The sequence below is a fragment of the Hippoglossus hippoglossus genome, chromosome 21, assembly GCF_009819705.1.
Source record: "Hippoglossus hippoglossus isolate fHipHip1 chromosome 21, fHipHip1.pri, whole genome shotgun sequence".
In the NCBI taxonomy this organism is placed as follows: domain Eukaryota; kingdom Metazoa; phylum Chordata; class Actinopteri; order Pleuronectiformes; family Pleuronectidae; genus Hippoglossus; species Hippoglossus hippoglossus.
The window spans coordinates 15,156,781-15,165,808 of NC_047171.1; the positions used below are offsets into that span (position 1 = coordinate 15,156,781).

The 9,028-nt window shown below is 41.6% G+C and overlaps 1 pseudogene; it reads left to right on the forward strand.

Annotated features, from left to right (window-relative positions):
• LOC117754970 overlaps positions 1-8,590 on the forward strand; it is a 13,085-nt pseudogene extending 4,495 nt beyond the window's left edge.
• The last annotated feature ends 438 nt before the right edge of the window (positions 8,591-9,028 follow it).

Below are 9,028 nucleotides of genomic sequence, written 5' to 3' on the forward strand. Positions count from 1 at the left end.
AGCATGTACTCACTGTCAGCTTTTACAAAATATATCTTTTATATCGCTGCCACTCCAGGTTTGAAATTATAGAAATCACAAGAGTTTAAGAGGTTAAATTTTAACATTGGTTATACTGATGTATCAAAGTGATTATCTGAGAATAATAATCTCTATCTGGGACAACTTTATGATATATTTGTTTTGCCAAAGAAATAATAATTACTCATTTAAGCCAAGAGAAAAGATTTGAATTTTGGCTCGTACATAAATATATACTGTAACTATAGCAAAATCATACTTTTTTATTCTATATAGGTGTATAGCTATATATGGTAAATAGCTCTCACGTTTCTTTCTTTATTTCTGCAATGCTATCTTTCATTTGTTTTATCCATTATAATTGTTTTGTTTGATTCCGACTTGATGACATATTTCACAAATCTGCTGTACGTCGTTTGCTGCCCATCACACACACACACACACACACACACACACACACACACCACTGATCTTTTCATCATGTGCTGTGGTCTAAGCAGGACGAGGACTACCACGGCATCGTCCAGTTCGCCGTGTCCCTCGTGGACTCCCAGCTGTTTGTCCACTACCTGGCCGTGGTGCTGCTGGAGCTCCGCCAGCTGCAGCCCTGCTACAGCGTGTGCGTCATCCGCTCCACGGACGGGGAGTCGCGTCACTACAACATAGGACAGCTCAGGTTTGTGAGCACGTTCGCTGTTATTACCTCTCTGTAGAATTCACATTAAGATACAGACACACTTGGTCACAATCATCAGTCTCCACCATGTTGACGTACGTGTGTAATTGGAGGCCACAGGGAAGACTGACACAGGCAGTAATTGAGTTACTCGTCAGTCTCCTTGTCTAGTTCGCTCAAGGTGGGTTATTATGTGAGTCTGGGGGGGAGGGAAGATAAATTGACGGACACAGGCACTCGTCCTATAGCTGTCCTACTTTATTTTTGCTTCGGACAAGTGTCTGTCTGACTATGACACAACAAGGGGTAATTAGATGAGGTTCGCGTGATGCGGCTAAAAACACAATTTACACTCTTTTTCTGGGCGCAGTTTGAATTTGCAGGATGATAAACAGGGAGTGGAGACCTGTTTACAGGAGCAGGACACAGTCACAGATCAAAAATACACATTATATTAACAGCTTCCAATAATTTCGAGGGGAGCTGCACTCACATACATCATGGACGTTGTGATGAATTTCAACCTGAACTTTCCAGACCAGCCTCTAACATAACACACCCAAATCTCCCACTAAAACTCAAGGAGAACGGGTGGAATCTAAAAGACAGTAGTGGTGTTTCAATTCAGGGGCTGCATCCTTCTGAGGCTGCATTTGAAGATCAATTGCGCTGAAATAGGCTGTCGAATTTCAAAGGCTACTTCAACCGCAGCCGATAAATGCATCCTTCATCTTCAAGACTCCAATGAGTGGATCCCTCTCAGGCCAACCTATCCCACAATTCATTGCAGGTGGATTGCAACAACACAGGTCTACATGTAAAAAAAAAGAAAAGAAGCGTTAATAATTTCTCGTCACACATGGCGACCGCAGGAAGGATGAGATAAAGTTGGTGATGCAAATCATGGAAATCCTCCGTAGACTGTCTATCATAATAATGAATAAAAACTAACTTTGTAGTGAGTTGAATGTCATTATTCAGTTTCATATATAACTTAACCATAATGTAAATCATATTCGAACACTGTCTGAGTTTTCACTTGTCTCTCTCTCGTCTTCCACAGTGTTCAAAAGGCCGCTCTGTCCATTCTGGAGTATTACTACAGAGATTTTCCACTCCATAACCCAGCGCTTCTGTCTGCCTCGAAGCACCGGGCCGCCAAACACCTGGCCGGGTTAAAGGTCTACAACGTAGACGGTTAGTCGCCTCATCTGTCCTTATAATTCCATCCAGTATCACATACAGTATATATGTGTATATAAGTATATATATACATAAGTATCATTATATAATATAATGATAATTATAAGTATCATTTTATAAAATAATGATACGTCAGCCTAAGGATTAGTCTCTTGCGGATTAGTTTCACAAAACTAATGACTGACTTAGTTTTACCGACACAGTTCGTCCCCGGCCTAACTCAGAACTAAGAGCTGTGTTTCCATGGTAACAGTCAGTGACACCTGCTAAGCAGTGTTTCCATGGCAACAATCGGCAACGCCTGCTGACTAGTGGCACCGAATGGAAAAAAAGGAAAGCTGGTGTATAATTGTATGATGTGTCGTCAACAGAGCTGTGACATAGGAGACAAGTTGTTAGTGAACACAGTGATATGTTGCAAATAAACAGCAGTGTCTGTCAACCTGACTGATGAGGAAGCAGAGGAACTGAGTCCTGCTACATTAAAACATTTATGCTGCATGTTTTGTTACACTCACTGAATTTTAAAATTTGACTATTTTTTATTGAAGTGAAAGGAGCTGAGTGGTTTGAAGCAGCTGCTCTCTGCCTTATTACCCAGAATTCATGGCAAATTAGTCCCACTTATGATAATCAAGAACAATTGGAGCTTTCAAGAATCAGCGTGTCAGCAGCACATCATCATACTAACTGAGAAACTGTCTATTCTGAGGAAAGAGACACACAGGCTTGCCTCTTTTGTGGAGGAGAAAATGTTTGGTAGCGGTGACGTGAGAGATTATTATTGGTTACATATATATTTTGTAGTTTCTCAAGAAACAGTGAGATGGGAGTGGAACTCCAGCAAACACAAGTTCTGCTTGTGCTTATTTCCTAAAGAGAATTCTTTCTTTATTCTCTTAATATTAAAAAACTTTTCTCATTAATTTCAGATTTATTCTTGTGATATTATTCCTTTTTTCTTATTAAATTACAACTTTACTCTTTTGAAAATTAGAATTTTTTTCTCATTAAATTACAACATTATTCTCCTAATATAGTGACATTATTCCTAAAATGTGTGATTTCTTTTCTTCAATGTGGCCCTAACACTCCGTCATAAGAACTAAACAGCTTTGTGCCAGCTTTCTTGATTTTAGAAATCTACGTATTTGAATATGTTAATTTGCTAATATTATTAGTTATAGTAGTTTGTTCACAGCCAGTGTCAGAGTCTGTCTTTGTGAAGCCAGCTTCTTGTTTACCATGTCTTCTTTACTATGCTCCTCCTTTTCTTTTTCATCTCCATCTCTTCCGCGAGCAGCTTTTAAAAACAAACTGAGAACGTACCTTTTGGACAGTAAGTACAGATAAATGTCCTCAAAGGCTCCACACAGCACTTTATCACAGGAAGCTGCTAATTTCATGGTTCGGTTGGCTCCATATTTACGGCGCTCTAAAGCCTCCGTCCCTGACACAATGTATACACTGCATCTACAGAAAGCACTCACATACTCCTACTGTGGCTTTGCCTCCCTGCACCCACAGACATGCATCCTGCAACGCCACAGATTGCATCCTTTCCCGCAGTTAAAAGCCCACTCACCACCCATCAATCCCCCCCACCTTACACAGCACTGTGGATTTAGAGCAGGGGTGCAGTATGGGATATGGTGTCCTCACAGCACCACCTACCCCACCCCTTCCCGATCAAAGAGCAGCGGAGAAGCCTCTGGAGGGTTGTGGAATTTTGAGACTTAAATAATTCATCAGAGTAACACTCATTTCTCACATACTCCCACATCTCTCCTTCAGCCCGACTCGCTCCTGCTTTTCTTATTTCCCCTTCCGTCTGGATTTCATTTTTCATTCACTTCAGCCCCACCCACCCCTCTCTCTCTTTCATTCACGGATGTTCTTCTAATTGCACGAATATGTAGGCCAGGAAGTTAAAGAATCTTCAGTTCACGCTTGTTTTCAGTGGAAAGTATTTGCAATCCTCCGTGTGATTTTATCTGATGTCATTCTTTCCACAGTTTATACGAGGACGGTTTTCATCCATGTTTTACTACGAGACTCGACGCTTCCTCTCACCTGCACGCGCACACATATGCAGATTATATTATTAATGATTTATATCCTTAACTGACCTGCAGCTATAGCCTCCTCCGAACGCTGCTGATCTTCATGAATATGGACCAGATCTTACTCCCCCCCACAATGAAACCCCAGGAACTGTAATAAACTGCTGTACAAGCTCCATTAGCTTTATGGGTTTGTCACACAAATCAGTAAATTCACAGATCAGACAAGAACTACGGCCTTTGTAGTGTAGAACGATGATATCTCATCCACCCCACCCCCAACACGGCCCAAATGAAAAGCCTCCCTGCTTGATCCTGTCTGCGGAGAAACGCGGAGCCTTCCAGTTGAAATTGCTTCTTTTTCCTCTGCGCTATAATTAACATTCACTGAGGGCTGAGACACATGATCTGGCAGGTTGGTCCAGATAAGTTGTGAAGATAACACCGAGACCCTTCCAATCTTACTCAAAAGTCTATGGAGTAGGACCTCAGTCTCCATCAGTTCTCCTCCATCAGTTCTCCCTTTCTTTTCTCCGATTAGAACCGAGATACAGCCTATTCATCACCAATCGGTTTGGGTCAGGGACCACTTCCTCCCAACCCGGGACGAATTTAACCAATTTGCCTCCATCTTCTCCTTTTGGTGCAGCCCCAGGAAACCCAGCAGGGGCTCAGGCTGCTAATGGGAATCAGTCACGGGCCATGGTTACAGCTGCCGCCAAACGCAAAGACAGCGCCCACAATGAGCTTTACTACGAGGAGGACCGGACTATGAGAGAAGAGTCCGCAAACGTAAAGCCAGTGAGTCATGAGGAAAGAAATGACATCATGTCTGAGGGTGACATACAGATCCAGAGACTCCTTTCAGACAAGCAGCTCAGGACAAACTGAGTGTGATCGCAATTTTGCAGTCGGGACAACGGGCACTCTAGCATTTCTGTAACTCAGCGTGACACAAGTCTGATTGACTTAGAAGCTAAAGCAGCACAAGGATAACTATATATAGTGAGAGACTTCTGGCTACATCCACATTCCCCCGTTGTCATTTGGTGACGCATCAACTCTGATACGGATCAGCCTCGGCTGCCAGTGTAGAACACAACATTGATAATCTATTACAAGCCTCGCTGACCCTGTCGTCTTTGCTACCAGCTGCTGTGCAACTAATTTCTAGCTATTATTCCAGCAAATCCTGTTTACACCGGCACACACATGCACAGGGTACATGTGTGGTCATGTGATATGCATTTTCAGGTGTTTGGTACGGACGGGATTCAAACTGGTTCAGCGCCAAAATGTTAGTCTTGACAGAGATTGTTTTGATTTAAAAACACGATTTTGAAACGACAACATATGGATGTAGCCTTATATGTATACTGCAAATTTGAAGGCTTGAATCTTCCTGCAACAGCCTCTCATTGCATTTCATATCCCGCTTGCCGTCCTGTCAATAAAGGCGAAATGTCTGCCCAAAAAATATCTATAAAAAAAAAGTTATCTCTTATGTGCAATGAAAAATGAAATTGGATTCTCACTATTCAGGTCTATAGAACTGAAGAAAAACATCTTAATTGTACTTTGCCTATATACATTTTTTTCCTGTGTGCTCATATTATTTGAAATACAAATGTTAAGCAGTTTCATTCCATGTTTGTGCGCTATGGGATGTTATAATATAGGCAGCAGTGTTCACTATGTAATATATGATCAAACTGATGAGAATTTATTCAGGGATTTAGATGAGAGCAGCAGGGGCAACTGTCACATCATGACTGTATAAAGCTCTAAGGAATATTATAGACGGCTACAGAAGGCCATTACTTTGACAGATGATGGGTAAAGCCAGCATTATTCTGAGTCCCATATCATGTGGTGTACATGCGTTGCTTATTGAACAGTATGGATTAAGAACAGTAACCTTGAGAGCTGACACTAAGCTGCTTTGGCCAGGCTGGTGGTGGCCGTGGAAGAGGCCTTCACTCATGTGCGGCGCATGAAGAAAGAGGATGAGCGCGCAGCCACCTCGGACATCATGGACGTACGAGAGGCGGCCCTGGCCATATTTCCCTCCATGGCCCGGGCCCTGCAGAAGTACCCTCCGCACCACCAGGAGGCAGCACTGCCACAGCATGGAGAGCATCCAGAAGCACCTCGCTTTCTGCCTCGTGAATAACATGAGCCCTAAGGTCAGCTTTAAATTTGACAGTTTATAGTCTTATTGTCTTGGTCTAACTAGTGTTTTTGAAGAGCTGATACATCGACTGTATATGAAGATGGACAACTCGTCTCCACTTCCCCCCTGTTGTACAAAAATGAAGCGAGAATATAAGGGATATGAATGCTCCCATTTTGCACTTTTGGTGTCATTTGGATCCGTAGTCTGCGTAGTAGTGATCATAGTTTGTTTTGAGGTCCTGCCGAAAAAAGGCACTCGACCAAATCACGGTCAGTCAGTCTCAGCTGTCAATCAGGACGGTTCACCCCATTTTTATAGCGTAAAATATATAATTAAAACCAAACATACTGGAATATTTAACACTTGAGCATACATCAGTGTGATAAGAACTACCTAAACCAGAATTTTATTTTATTTAAAATTTATTTTCCTCCATATCCCATCCACTAACATGGAGGAGGCAGGGTATCCGACCTACACTGCAGCAGCCACCAGGGGACAATAGAGAAACCATGACTTCACTTTTGGGAGCTGTCACACCTTCAGATAGAGTCGATGGTTCAGACACATCATGCATGTTTACTTGGCGACTGAGCTGATGTCTCCTCAGCAAAGAGCTCAGATCACTCAGAGGAGCAAACTGTATCTTAACCACTTTAGTGGTCATTTATTTATAAGTCATTTATTTATGAAAATCCAGATCTTGGACCCTGAAGGCAGAATGAGTAACTCTGGTGAACATGAGTTATCCTCTCTACTTATTTCCTCATAATGTGTTTTTCTATTTATTCTCTTGATATTGTAATTTCTTTTTTCAATCATGACTTTATTCTTGTAATATTTAGACTTTCATCTCGAAGTATGAAAATACTTGACTTGTTGAATGTTGTCGACTCATTGGCTGTCTCTGTGTGTCTCAGGCCTTCCTTGAGGCCTACCTGGCCCCTGGTCCGACTCTGCAGTACGGCCCTGAGCGCTGGATGGCAGATCAGTGGACTTTGATCAGCGAGGCGTCCGTCACCAGCGGCCTCAAGGAGGGGACAGAGTTCCTACTTAAGTGTCTCGACTTCAGCTTGGCCATCACCGTCAAGAGCATCCCTTACATCCGAATCACTGAAGAGTACATCGACCCCAAGTCCCACAAGTTTATACTGCTGCTCCAATCAGAAACCTCAGTTTTAACAGAGCCCCTGCCGCCGATTGCTGGACTTGTTAACATGATCTGACTGAATTTTTCAAAAAATAGCATTTTGTACTACTTTTTTTTGTACTTTGTTTGTGTTATTTCTCATATAGAATATCTCAGTGTCCTTGTCGTTGTCCCGGGAGACAAAGAAGACAATAAAAGACAAAAAACAGGCGGGAGTATGATTGGATTTCTCTATCTTGACTTTTGCAGAACACAGTTCAGGTATTCCTCTATGCACTTCAGATGACCCTCCACTTTACTTGCATGTGCCAGTGTGTGCCTGCGTGGGAGAGTTTTAGGAGGAGTGTGTGATTTAGGATGCAAAAGTCTGTGTGTGTGTGTGTGTCGAGCATGTGTGTGTGTTGAGTATATTATACACCCGGGGTTTGTCTTCTTAGCCTGTCTCCCCTTTTCTTTTTAGCGTTACGTAGTGACCAGGATATTTGATATAAAACTGAACCCTTTTCACCAAAACTGCTTTTTTTCTGTCTTAGCAATGACTATTTATCTGTCCTGTATCACACACTTATGTACAGTATTTATGTGAATATACCGTATCCTCAATTTTATATGAAATCGTGTTCGGTTTGAAGGATTTCTTTTTTTTTTACTGTATCAAAGACATTTTTTTTTACCTTGTATGTCTGCACCGTATTTGTGGAGATAAACTGGACTGTAAATAGCTGAAGACACGTTTTGTAAATGTCGGACAAAGAAAAAAAAGCCAAACGCAGTCGAGCTGAAAACGCGACGGTCCAGCCAATAGATTGTGAAGAAACACATGTGACTTGTCATTATGTTTTGTACAGTTAAGTGTGTGCAGTGTACACTGATCAGAGGGACGTATTGTCGGGACAGGTCATTTAGATTTTTATATCTGCACTCGTGATGTTTCATTCCGGAACATTTCCCCCTGATTTGGATCTAGGAGGACGTGTTATTTCATCTGTGCGTAACAGCAAAGTGAAACACACTGATCCCTGAGGCTCTGACAATGTATTAAAAATACAAATAGTTATTAAACACAGATCTCAGGAGGCGTTTCAAAAGATTGGACTTTCTCCCTGAAATAAAATCCCTATCCAATATTAATGGACTCTTAGCTCATGCTGGCAAGTGTTTAAACATGTGTTAAGATTTTATAAATAAGTAATTAGTGTCAGTATTTCTGCTGTCAGTATTCTGTGTGTAGACACTGCTGCCACCTATCTGCAACTGCTGGAACATAAACCTGTGCTGTGCGTCAATGAAACGGTTGATTTCTCTGATATTGGGTCTGTATTTTTTAGATCTTCTGTATGTGGGAGGCATGTTGTGTTGTAAATTAATATTTACACAATTGTTGCTGTGGTCACTGACCGTGTGGTTTTGTTTTAGGGCTGTGTTGTAAATACTTATCGACTACACGTGCCTCAGTTTTACATATCTAGGAGCTGAACAGCATGTGTGTGTGTCTGTGTGCGTGTGTGTGTGAGAGAGAGCGCGAACGAGAGAGAAAGGAAAAATGATGAAGAAACGAAAAAGTTTTCCCACTTGTCATGCAGCTGACACGTCCCTGTCTTCTTTTATACAACAGAAAATGTAAAATCATAGCAGTTGTGTCAAAGTCACATTTGTTAAAGTAAAAAATAAATGAATATTTGTATTGACCTTTTAAAGGTATTTGATCGTTGTATTTTTATGTGATGTGTTAGATCAGT